This window comes from Malurus melanocephalus, unplaced genomic scaffold (assembly GCF_030028575.1).
Source record: "Malurus melanocephalus ecotype Western Australia unplaced genomic scaffold, MMel_1.1 scaffold_3, whole genome shotgun sequence".
NCBI lineage: Eukaryota > Metazoa > Chordata > Aves > Passeriformes > Maluridae > Malurus > Malurus melanocephalus.
Window position 1 is genome coordinate 6,892,704 of NW_026623235.1, and position 13,787 is coordinate 6,906,490.

A 13,787-nucleotide genomic window follows, 5' to 3' on the forward strand; every position below is an offset into this window, starting at 1 on the left:
GTTGCTTTTCTAGGTTTTTTTTATCTGCAATTAAGAAACTGAATAATCTTTGCATGGCACTTCTTGTTTGGGAGGTCCAACATTCTACAGGACRTGTATATTCCATCACTAGTGAAAAATGACTGTCAGCTCGGCAGCAAGTGGATGTAAAAAAGGAGCTGGACATCAGTGTAGTCATACCACTGTGAAGCTGCTAAATAGAAACTAGTAACAAAACTGCTGGATCCAACCTTTGGTGTAATCAGCAGAACTGTTACTAAATTCTGTTGGAAAGGATCCATAAATAATTTTTTTTCTCTAATTTCTGAATTTCTTCTTTTTTTCCAATTTCTATTTTGTCCAGAGAGAGAACTTCTCATTAGCAACAAAAACTTACTTTTCTCTTCTTTTAAATACACACAGGGCTGACATTTTCAGTTTCTTTCTTACCTATAGACCAAAACCACTCACCAAAATTTACCCTTCATATTTTTCTCAGAACTAAACATTTTAAAGAGGTTGGATCAAATTAATTTATGCATCAAGTTCACAGGACTAATTAACAATCCCAAGGCCCTGTGCTAAACATTTGTTATGTAGTCCTGTATAGACCTCCACAACCTGGTGCTGCAGTGGTGTGATTAAATCCCCTGCACTGTTAGCTGCTGTAGGAGCACAATACCTGGTTTTCAAAATTATGATCTCTTCCATGGTTTTCTCATTTTTTAGCATCTGAAGAATACTTACAACAATGTTAGGCCCATTAAAACCAAAGGATTAAATTTTTTAATTCTTCTACYTTTGTTGCCATTTGTGTTATTCCTGAGAACTCTTCTACAACTGAGACAGCAATGGCATGAAAAATAGACATCATTCTCTGATCATAATAATTTTCAGGCTAACTGTGACTTTTACATCCATAGATACATTGTTCCACTACCTGATGTTGGGGATTTTTTTTCTTTTTTTTTTTTCTTTCTTTTTTTCCCCCTTTATGAGGAGGCTTTTAATTACTGAGTACATTTATAATGCTATGCCGGTATCAGCAACCTTTGTGGATTTGTAGGAGTGAACCTGCTTAATGAAAGAGCTGATACTAAGGGTCCAGTGCCTATGTTCACTTTCAGGGTCATTTTACTCTGAACTAGCTCTGATCTGGTCTTGCAGAACTCTTTGCTGTGCAGTGCAATGAGGTACGATCCTGAAGCAAACCTCCCACTCCAGCYTTATCTGACAGGAATCTGGCTCTTCGTGTCCAAGACAGATTCATGATGGGAACCAAAACACCATAAATACAGATAATATGAGATTTGCTTGGGAAGTGTATCCTTGATCCAAACTAAAGCCCTGAAGTAGACACATCCTGAGTGATCTGCTGGAGGGATTTGGAAGGATGTCAGGCAACAGACAGCTAATACCCAGGATGGAGCACTGTCTTCAACAGCTTGCACTGCTGGAGGGAACAGACAGAAGTTTTATGCCCAATGGTGGGATTTGAGAAGCCACAAGGCATCCTACRTGTTCACAGCAATGAAGTCCCTTGGTGAGCCAAAGATATTGATTTATTTCCTTCTCCACTGAAAATGCAGTCCCTGTTTCAAAAGTTCTGCTTACAAACCACAGAAAACATGTGGTTACAAAAAGAAGCTCTGCTGGGAGATGCCTGTGCTGCATTTTGAGCTAGGTAGGCAAATGTCTCACATGTCTAATGCATGGTTGGACAATGTGATTTAGTAAGAACTTGCAGCTTCTCAGGAGGAGACCATTCAGAAATAGTAACTGGCATGTACAGCAGCTGCACTCTGCTTTTCAGTGATTTTTTCCACCATTTTAATGAATGTTTTATGTTATCTTTTCTTGCTGCTCAATTGTCCCAGCTCCTGTTACTGAACACAAGGGCCGCCTTTCACGACCTGTATCACTCCACACTGACATAATATACTTACAATTCTGGAAATTCCAAGGCATGGATACACTTCACGGTAACTCCCAGGCTACTAAGCCCTCTTGGAGTTAGCAATTTTACTGTATTTCATTCCACAAAGGAAATCCTACCCCCAAAGGAAGCAGTAAGCTCTGGCCACCCCTATAGCTGATAACAATCCAAGACTTTCATCACATTTTTTGACCCATTCTTGGCTTTCAGGAATAACAACAGCTGCTGAAAGCAATACAATTTTTAGTTGTGCTTTTTTACCTTCCCCCCCTAGCAAGCATCCTTATGAGAGTCTGAGAGATTAAATAGCCTTGGGGTAAATCAATCTCCAACAGCTGTTGCCTCCAGCATTCTTGACTGTCAGTGACTTCATTGAAAACGTATGAGTGATCTTTCAGCATGTTCACAAGTGGAGAAACGTGTCAACTGGGAAATCTCTTTACCCCCAACCCCATCTTTGTGAATGTACATGGACGGTTGAATAGTTTCTCAAAATTCCCAGTGGTTCCATGACATTTCTTTCTTTATCTCCTTGGTTTTGTTTGTTAATCTTTCTTTAATGCAAAGATAGCTCTAAAAAGGATGAGCATGAATTATGTTTTGTCAGCCTGAATATTCCCTTCGAGGGCCATTTGTTTGGATATGCAAATCAGTTTTCATAATGTAAGAGGCTAGGGCAGAACTGACTTGATGAGGACTGAAGTTAAGAATGTGGACTGAAAAGCAAACAGAAAACTGTGGACCACCACAGGCAGCTCTAATTTCTGGTCAGTGCGGGCAGCTTTCACTTTGATGGCTGCTCTAACACCCCCATTCCTGAGCACTGGAGACACAGGTGGCACATGGCCTCTGTCCCCAAACATGACCTCCCAGCAGGGCTCGCTGACACCGCTGACACATCCCACGCTGTGTCCAAGGCCAAGGACTGTGTCTGTGGGAACATCTCCAGCCCATGGTCCAGCCCAGCTTCCCTCATGCCAAGGCAGCTCTGCCTCAGCTGCTCCCACCCTGGCAGTGGGACAGGAGGGGACATGGGGCTTTCTTAGGAGAAATGAAAGGTTTGACTAAGTTTGACTCACAAATCTGCTCAGAAATAGTGATGTCTAGGGASTCTGATCAATTATTTTTGCTGCTCTAGTCACCCTAGTACTGCACTAGCAGCTGCATACTTAGTGTGTGCCTAAAGCTGTCCCTGACTCCATTTATACATTTATCAAACTCCATCTTAAGTTTATTCCCATTTTTTTGTATTGAGGAGGCTGATAAATAAATTTACTCCTTTGACAGCAGAAACTTGCTTCTGGTTTCTAACTAGATAYATCTGAGCATAATTTGCAYRTGTTTGTTGATTTGATAAATTTTATCTTTTAGCTTAAGTAGCTGTTGTCCATCTCTGATTTTTGGTGCTGGCTTTTGTGCATCCATGACTTTTGGTGCATCTATCACTCTTTGTTTACATTTTATGAAAGCCTGTTTTCTATAAAGCTGCTATGGTAAGTTAGATCTGCAACCTGGGACTGAGTAGGACTCTCATGCTAATGAATTTCTGGCCCAATAAACTGTTTCTTTGAACTTGAACTGTAACCTTAAAATTCAATTTTAATCAATAATCTGAGAATTCATTCCTATTTTTAACTGCTGATTTCCTCTATCTGGGAAATAGTGAAAACACTCTTAAAACAGAATAAACTGGGCATGTTTCACCTCCTGAAGATTTTGAATTGACAGAAAGATTCTCATTTGGTTATRGGTTTTCTTCTTTCTTCTGTTAAAGGTCAAAGTCACCTTTTTTGAGATGCTCTGTGAGGCACTTGCYTTTACTAAAACACAGCATTCAGTGCTGTGTATTCCCATCAGAATTCATGGGAAAAATGAAGAGTCTTTGGCTATGTGTCACTTACCAAGCCACATAACTTGCCATTGATATTCTGTGTCTGAAATCCTGGTCTCACATCCACTGGCAKTGAAACATTGATTGCCTTCAATGGAGTGAACATTTCATACTGCAGGTTTAACAGATGWGAACACTGTGAGTTAATTTATCTCATTAAAATGACCAGTCCTTTTCACTAGAATCATAACTCAATTAAGGATTTGGAGGATTCATATTTCTTTTAAAGCACTTGAAAAGCATTCCAGAGCTTTTCTTCAATTTTGAATTCAGGGAACTGTGTCCAGTTTTGGGGAGGCTGTCCCCACCAGTCCTTCCCTAATGCTTGATCAAACTAAATTTCCAGACATGCAAAGTTTTTGTCACCTTGAAAGGTGACTCCTCTGGAATCACTGGATTATCATATCACACACAAACCCAGTGCAGGCTTTGGCAGATCTGTGAAGAGTGYTGAACCAGAGTGGATCTCTGCTGTCTCTGCTGAGGATTTACCAGGCTCTTAATGCTTATCATGCTTCTGCATGGGAATGAGACTTGCATGCTGGACAGGATTCAGATTTCAAAACTGGGGAATTTCTTGAAATCTCGTTTATTTCCTACTACAGTGTGATGCTGAGGTGAAAAAAAAATAATCAGAGATAGATCTTCACTGTATTAACTGTGCTTTATATGAAATTTGAGGTATTCTGAAGCATCAATTAAGGAGGGATCAGCTATGTTAATTTACACTTCCAGTTTACAAAACTATCCAAGCATCTCCTACACAGTGCTTCAAAAGTAGCCTGAAGAGAAARAGAACCCTGAAGCCTAAACTTTTATGAATAGGTATTTTATCCCACAAGGCAGAAGAATTATTATGAGTAAATGGTGTAGCAGAAGGAAAGGACAATTCCATACATTGATATAATATGACTGCCATGAAATTTTGCAGCAAACAGTATTTATTATGCATAGGACTGTACCTGATTCCCCTGTAGCCAAACTGTCATCCCAGATGATAAGATATCTATTCATCTTTACCCATAGTCACAATTATTGGGTAAAGTGAAGTAGAGAGCTGAATTGCCTGGCTTGAGGTCATGCTGCTGATCAGTGGATGYCAGAGTTATTTATAAGAAGCACAAAGAGCTGCTCATTATGTTCCCACAGCACAAAGAGCTCCAAAGGGACTTACAGCTTGCAAGTTTTACACTCTTCATTTTGTTAAGCCAAGGGTTTGAAAATTTTGTCCTTGGGATATACATTTACTTTTCATATATTACAGTGAGAGCAGGAGGAGACATTTACAAACTTTAGAAAATATGTGCAATGGTTTCYCACACTGGAGATTTTAATTTTTGTATTTGACACCAATTAAAAAGCAAAGGTGAAGTCTTTGTGGAAAAGAGAAATCTTACCTCCGTGRTTCAAATGAACTGTCCGCAGTATATCAGCAAACCGTGCTCTTCTCAAGTACTTTCATGAATGTCAAGGTGACAATGTCTTTCACCCAATTAATCCCACAACTCCAATTTGACTGTGCTCCCACTCARAAAACCTCAGGCCAGCAGGCCAGATTTCTTCTAGTAATTAGCCTTTAACCTTCCCAGTCTTTGCTTTTTCAATTGCCACYGACTCTGTGTCAGACAGGAGTTTTATGCTTCTTTTAAAGCCTATTTCACAATGGCTCTGGCTTGACCTTCGGAGTATGTGCATTTATAAGGAAATTATTTGAGAGAACCTTTTTAACCGTTATTTAAGAAAGTAACTGCTGGGACTTCTCTAGAAAGGCAACTTAATGCTTGCCTGTGTGTCCAGATGTTATTCTGTCCTCCTGACTACTTTAGATTTTGTTCTTTTTTTTTATGAAGTACAGAAAACTATAAATCTGCCAGCATTTGGCATAATCACTCTGTATATATTAGAAGCAAATAGTGGTCATTTTACAAATTCGGAGACAGTCTAGTGCAGTTCTCTAAGGTCAACACTAAGTAGTCCCTACTGTGCCCACATTATAAATTAATGTGCATAGAGTRAGAACATTCTTCTGTATCACACAGAACCAGAAAAATTCACTCCATCAGTAACAGGTACCTTCAAAATCAATGGATGGCAGCAGAAGTGGACCTCTGGAGATGCATTGTCTTTTCAAAGGCCATGGTCAGCACCATAATGSAGTCCCAGGTGACCATCAGTTTCAAAAGTGTATAAAAATCATTTAGGTCTCCTGGATCTAGGAGCAACCATTCAGGAATCCCAGAATCACAGAATCATCATGGTTGGAAGAGGCCTTGAAGATTATCTTGTCCAGCTGCCAAACCAGCAGCACCATAATCGTTTATGAGCCAATCCCAAGTGGCACATCCAGACATGTCTTGAACAATTCCAGAGACAGTGACTCAAACACTCTGGGCAACTTATTCCAATACCTAAACAGCCTTTCAGGGAACTTTTTTTTTTTTTTTCAAATATCTAATATGAACCTCCTCTGCTGCAATTTAAGATAATTTTCTCTCATCCTTTGGCTTGAGACACAGCAGAAGGGCCCAACCACCACATGGCTACAACTTCTTTTCAGGGAGATGTAGAGAATGGCAAGGTCTYTCCTGAGATTCTTCTTCTCCAGGCTAAATACCCCCACCACCCTCAGCARCTCCTCATCAGACCTGTGCTCCAGACCCTTCACCAGCTTTGTTGCCCTCCTTTGGACATGCTCCAGCATCTCAGTGTCTTTTTTGAAGCAAGTGACCGAAAACTAAACASAGTAATCACAAAAAGTAGATAGTCTGGCATTTCAACCCCAGAGAAATATTGTTTGAAAGAACCACAGAATGTTAAAGTATCTTTTAGATTTTCATTTTATTTGGCAGGATCTAGAGGCAGTTCTGAAGGGTGCTGGCTGAAGTTACTGAATCTAGAGGTGAACGCAGATTTACGGAAAGATGATGGAGATTCCTGGGTATTCAGYTGATCTGAACTTATTTGAATGTGGTTCTTCCAAAGTTCCCTCTCACGTTTTTTCACCACACTCAGATGGTTTCTGTGACTCTCACACTTCCCTGTATTTTCTGTCCTCTAAATGATACAGGTAAGAGTTAAAATAAATAMAAGTGTGCATGAAGAGCAGAGGGCTCTTTATTTGTGGAGCTTATATGAAATACTCAAAGAGGATTTTTTTAAATCACTGAAAATTTCATCATGCCTGAATTCAGTCTACACAGAAATCCCCACAAATGATATGGGGACTCTTGTAGGGAGAATGCTGGACCTCCTGATCTACTGTTGAATGCCCCTTCTGCAAGGGCTGGCAGAATTCCTGAAGATAGCTGTGCCTGTCAACGCCCCTCCTGTAAGCATTGGAAAGCTGCTTTCAGACCCTCCCAGTGCCTCCTTTTTCCCAGACTGAGCAAACCTCTGTTCACAGGTCAAATACCCCAGCTTGTCATCATCTTTCTTTCTCCAGAAGGACCTGAGTTCTGCTTGTGGTGGTGTCCTGGCTGYAGGTCTAATCCTTGCAAAATCATCTATTTTCTCCAGCCCAGCAGAATTRTATTATCAGCTGTAGGTGACTGCATAGAGTTTTGGTTTGTTTTGTTGTTTTTTTCTTTTTTTTCCCCAGACAATCAATAACCACAAGTAGATATCAATTGCACTCTTACATGACAGAGATTCTGATCCTGAAAAACCAGATCTGATCTCCAAAGGGGAGACTAAAGAAAAAGTCATGAACAAAGCAGCTGTTGCAACTGTGCATTTGTCCATGAAGTGTTTAGGTTGCACACAGCCTCTAGCAATTAGTAAATAAAGAAATTGWTTGGGACAGCTATTCTGCTCTGAAGGACAGTATGCTTACCTTAACAATACGATAATAATAAAAATTAAAACAAGTTCTTGCTAACTACCCCTGTCACTCACAGAAAGATTCAGAATTATCTGCACAGTTCTGGAAWTTATTTCATTCCCTGAAGCATTTGAAATGGAACTGAACAAAATCTACTCTAAGTTTTGTGAAGGAACTGCTGAAATTAAACTACTAAAAAATGGTGGCAAGCAAGAATTAAATTAAGTTCTAAAACTGCAGATAAGTATCTATAGCATAAGTCTTTTTGATACCTTCAAAGACTACTCATTTTCTTAGCTAGCATGTCTGTTTTTAATGACTCACGTTTCAAAGTAACAATAAAGCATATATTCTGGTGCTTTTAATGATTTTTTTTCTTTCAAGTCCAGTGAAAAATGTGCATAAAAAGCATTTCATTTGCTTAGAAATAAATTTGTTGCCCTTGAGTTTCATTTGTCTTCATTAATACCATTTCAGAGTTTTGCAGGGTATCATTAGATGTGCTTTGTCCCTAATAGGCAAGGTCTTCTGAGTCTGGTGTTWTACATCTGATAAAATGGACAAAATGAACTTATCCTAGATAAATCTGTTTTTTCTAACTTGGTGAACTTAATTCACCAAAATATTCCAATTTTCAGATGTGTATTCCTGAATATAAGACCAAAGATGAAGCTCTCATATTTTCAGGATGCTCATTTTCTTTTTTTTTCCTCTCCCAGAGYTGTATTTCTCCTCCTACTGTGGGACAGGTAAAGGAAGGAAAATAAATGAGGCAGTGTTTCAAATTGAAAATCTCTCCTGTAAATAAGTTTGTCCCYATTCTTTGTTTCACCAGTAATGGACTTTAGTGGAATTATTTACGAGGTGAATTCACCTCAATAAAACCACAGACATTATTTAGACAGTGGCATAATTGTGAGCAGCATTTTCAGAGAAATAAAGGTCACTGTCTCTAGCAAAGCGCTTCTCACCTAAATTAAGATGGGAAAAGGGAAGTTATCAGCCTTCAGCTTTTTCATGGCTGGAGAAGGGAAACCGTATGTACAGACACAGCTCCTGCCTCTGATTTTAAAGGAAAAACGGGTAGAGGGAAATGCATCTTGGAGAAGCAACATTGCCTGGCCAGCTGAAGTGGAGATGCTGAGGCACAGGAACAGCGTGTGAGGCAAAGGTAATTCAGCACATTAACAACTGATAGACTCTGTGTGACTGMAGCGGGGCTAAGCTGGACCTGGTGAGCCTGCTGCCAGCTCAGGGCAAGCCAGCTTCCCTCCCTTATGACTCAGGTGCCACACACCCGGGCTGAAGCCCAGTTTGCCATAACCCCACTGCTGTGGGTGAGTTTGCTCAGAGCCTTTTGCAAGTAGGGGTTTGGAAAGCACCGTATGCCAACCCATTTCTCTTAAACTAGCAYATCTTTTTAAAGACTATTTGGATAAGCATCATCACTTTCAGGAAGTTTATTTTCTTTCCTGAGTAATTGTAAATGTCTAGAGTGTCTTAATGGTCCTTTGTAGTTATCTGCTCATGAATCTATACAATCAGGATCTTGGTGCCAAACTTCTTCCTGGTTCACAAACAGCACAATCTCATTAAAGCCGATCAGTTTCCATGGGGAATCTATCAGGAGCAGTTTTGGCCTTGAGTTCTCATACTAAGTGGAAAGCAGTGCCTAAAGCAAWGCCTCTTGGCAGAGTCCAGAATTCCATCAAAGAGACAGACAATTAGCAAATGATTAGTATTCACAAACCATGAGAAGCTGCCAAAAAAATCTTCTCTAATAGGCTACAATGACCTTATTGGGGTAGATTTTTGCTGGACTGACAGTTCCAGCAGTCAGGCTGATTGTGCTGCTGACCATCTTCTCTCAATTTTTCAGAGACAAATCCTTCACGCAAGGATGGCTGTGACTTTGCTTAGGGTAGCAGGAGACACACAAGGGTTGGATGCTGTGACAACCGGGCATGGAATGTTGCTCAGGACCCAAATACTCTGCTATCATGTGGTCTGTGGAGTGGGTCCTTCTGTTCAGGCATCTTCTTTTGTGACTGGATGATTCTGTTTATCCAGTAATTAAAAGGCTTCTTATATAATATAAAGTGCAGAGTGGACCCTAGAGAAGACTTAGGCCTTGCAATGATTGGCAAAGTGATAGGTGCATAGAGAAGGAGTCCAAAATAGTCCAGAAGAAGTGACTTCTAGACTGCAGAGCTTGCTCCATTTGTCTGCCTATTAATTGCATGGCGAATACTCCACTGTCCAAAAAGAAAAAGAAAAAAAGAAAGAAAAAAAAAGCATGAATAATCCCTTATATAAAAAACTGGAACTCAGGAGTCCTTTGCCAAGTGAGTGATCTCACAAGGCTGTGGAGCCAGACTTATTTCTGCTTCCTTTACCTCACCCAAGTGTCTTGAATTCTCTTCCATACAGTGGGCCAGCTTTAACAGGAAGCATGAATAATATGTCATCTCCAGAATAACTGTGAGTGTGAAGGCGACRGGGATCTGTTGTCCAAAGAAAAACTATGCTGTAAAAATTAGGGTGAGAAGTTCTTGTCTGATGGTGCTTTGTCTTGAAGCAGAGGCCAAACTGCACAGCTGTAATACATCCAAAGTCCTTCTGGATCCAGGACACCATGAACAGGAGTTCATGCACAAAAGCCAAGCCACATACCCAGGTACTGGGACTTRAATCTTCTTGAATCTGGTCCTAGGCATGGGTTTCTTTCAGCTACTCTGTTCTGGACCTGTGAGAGCTGACACAATTATGTGTCAATTGGCCTCAACAATACAGAGACCCTGGAATATTTAGTTACATATACATGCAATTTTGATGCTTAAGATGAATAGGCTGAGTAAACCACCAAAAGCTTTCTGCTGACTGTCAAAAGAATATAATGGGTCAGMTGAGACCAAAGGGTTGGTTTTAGGTGGATACAGCTCCCAACAATTGCTTTGGAGGCTGATTTGGTTACATAAGGTAATTGGTAGGCAGCAGCCACAGCCCCACAGCAGCCACAGTGCTCTCAGATTTGTGTTCAATTACAGATTTAAACTCTGGCACAGTGCTCCTGCCATGGAGCACTTTAATTTTCTCTAAAGGAGTTCCCCAGAAGCACATTCCTGGCACAGTGTTTGATAGCAAATCTGGACCACTCTTGTGCAAGACAGCAATGCACAAATCTCAAGCAACTATCAGAGAGCACTTGGAGCTGAGTGTCCAGAAGAAAGATGTGCAGGAGAGAAAAAGCTAAAGGAGAAACCTGAATACATCAGGACTAACACAAACATAAAGCAGTGAAGAYTGGAAAAATTACACAGCTCTTCTCTGAAGTCACTTGAGCTTCCCCAGGAAGTTAAAAGCAAAGTTTTTACTGTATTTGCCCTTGTTTTGAGAGGGCATCATGGCTGATTCCCAATTCTTTAAAGTCCTATGGATAAACCAGAAGACAGAGTGTTGTGGTTTAAGTCCAGCTGGAAACTMAGCCCCACACAGGTTCTCACTTCCCCCTCAGTGGGATGGGGTAGAGAATAAAAAATTGAAAATCTCATGGGTTGAGATAAAGACACATTTTGGGTAAAGCAAAAGCAGTGTGCAAAAACAAGGAATTGATTTGCCCCTTCTCATGGGCAGGCAGATGTTGAGTCACCCRCAGGGAAAGCAGGGCTCCATCACAGATATCAGTGTTCTGGGAAGAATATACTCACTGTGTAAATACTCTCCTTCTTCTTTCCCAGCTTTATATGATGCTATACAGTATGGAATATCCCTTGAGTCAGCTGGGGCCAGCTATCCCATCTGTGTCCCATCCCAGCTCCTTGTGCACCCCCAGCCTCCTCACTGGTGGGGTGAGGAGCAGAAAAGGCCCTGACTCTGTGTCATCGCTGCTCAGCAGTAATGAAACATTCCTGTGTCACCACACTGCTTCCAGCACAAATCCAAAATACAGYCCTATGCCAGGAACTGTGGAGAAAATGAACTCTATCCCAGGCAAAAGCAGAACACAGAGGCACTTTGAGGATGCTGCAAGCRCATGACCAGAGTCTGTTAAATCGCAGAAAGCACCCTTGGCTTGCTGGTGTACTGCCTTCCCTCCCTGGGCTGGTAACTGAAGATCAACCCAGCAGCTAGGAAGAACATTGAAAAAAGCAGAAAATACTAGAGAAAATATTATTTCCTCACCTGGAAATCTGCATCCAGCAGTAGTGAGACCTGRCAAAAATGAAGGTGGGGAGAGGCAGAGGTTGGTTTCAGAAATTATCACAGGAATGGAGAATCCACACATGGGAATGGAGGGATAAAGGGATAGATTTACAGAGAACATCATCCAGCATCTTCCTGTAGACTTTGAATGAGCACATACAGGCCCTTGGAGAAAGGAGGATGTCACAATAACATATAGCAAAAAGGGTGTGGACTCAAATGAAAATGGGTGCTACTTCTTACCACTATTATTAGCCAGTATACAGACCACTATTATTACAGTATACAGACTTTCAGTGGCATGGAACAGGTTTACAGATGAGAAATTTCCTGTCATAAAGAATGCTACAGAGGGAGTGTCAGCATCACAGGAAAGCACCAACCTATCAAAATTAAAATAAACACAGACGTAAATAGATCTTCTCTTAAATCTGTGTGCTTGAAATGACTCACCTGAATTCATGCTCAGGCATTTGCATTAGCTAGAGGTTTTACACCCATGTTCAAAAATACTAGTCTAAAATTATTTGCTAGGAGATGATTGGCAACCCTTCTAGAGGGGACAAAGGTTTTCACTGAGATATCAAACTGTCGTGTTTCAGGTTAAGGAAGGATTTATTTAAGTTTAGAATCAGCTCCATATTGTGGCCATATTGCCTAACGAGTGTAGCACACGCTGTCACCATCAGTGCTTTCTGCTGTAGTTTGGTATTAGCTCACCACCTCCAACTCAATGCCCATTACCAGCACAGCCTTTTTGCCCTCAAGGCTGGGGCAAATGGAGTTGTCCCAAACTGCACTGCAGTTGCCTGAGCCTCAGGGTGTTCAGGAATTATGCAGAGAATGGGAAGCACATGAAGTTTACTGACAAGTGGCACTACATAAAGACAAGGTATTAGCAAAAAGATGGAGACTGCCGCAAGACTGACCAATGCCAGATCAACTGTTCTTGAGCTGTGCAAGTACCATCCCTCTGAGTCCTTCCAGACACAAGAGGAACATAACAGGCTCGAGGATAAGCTTCCCTTTGCTGCTCAGTGACCTCACCCTGCAATTCAAAGGGATCTGAAATATCTATATTCTGTTCTTTATACAAAGTGTTCACATCCTTCCTAATTACTGATCTATTCCCACAAGCATCTTAACTTCCTTTTCTTAATAACCTTCTAGATTTCRGCAAATASACATRAAACAATGGCTGATGCTAGTTTGTGCTAGGTGCAATATAAAAATAGAATAGGAGGGAAATTTTCTTTGAAGACATCAAGATMTAAACATGAAATAAATTGTGGAAGGGGAAATGCTGGGCAAGAGGGTGAAGTGACCTGCCTAATTATACAATCAGTCAATGGGAGAGAAAGGAAAAGGATGTGCAGATTCCTCCCCTTAGGGAACAAGCAGTTTATCATTTCACTTGCCTTGTTTCTGTTACTGATTCTGATGCACASATTTTCCCTTCTTTCCCCAGAACAAGTGCACCTACCCAATGTGCCAACAATTCCACAATATTTTCTGCCTGAGAGGAAAAGACTGACTCTTCCTCCTTGCCCCTCCGGTTGTGCTGCGCAGCTGTGATACTAGTTCTTTAATCATAGTGACAAGCAGAGAGGCTCTATGCAAATGTAAGCAAATAATGTTTGACATTTATATGAAGATGATAAAGACAAACATTGGAGGCTGTTTTGAGGGTGGAGAATGTTTGCACTGTTAGTAGAAGAGAACATGGAATTTAACTAAGCCATACTCCCAAGTCTGAGCTGACATGAGTTCAAAGATGGAATGACCTTGCTGGCTAAGTGGATGCTCCACAGGCTGTTAAATACATTAAAACTGAAGTGCAGCATCTGGTTTAATATCACTCTTTCCAGGATACACCTACCTTTATCCTCCTTTTACCMTCATTTCTAACAGATCTTTTGCATCATGTTAAATCTTGTATCGATATTTTTGTTTGTCAG

At 40.8% G+C, this 13,787-nt stretch overlaps 1 long non-coding RNA gene across 1 annotated transcript in view; it reads right to left on the bottom strand.

Annotated features, from left to right (window-relative positions):
* The window catches only part of LOC130574365 (uncharacterized), a 12,499-nt gene extending 527 nt beyond the window's left edge, over positions 1-11,972 (bottom strand). Inside the window, exons 1-2 of the long non-coding RNA XR_008965429.1 lie at positions 11,809-11,972; positions 3,817-3,918 (exon numbers count right to left, since the gene is read on the bottom strand). This is a non-coding gene — a long non-coding RNA (uncharacterized LOC130574365). The remainder of the gene's footprint in view (positions 1-3,816; positions 3,919-11,808) is intronic.
* Between the last annotated feature and the right edge of the window lie 1,815 nt (positions 11,973-13,787).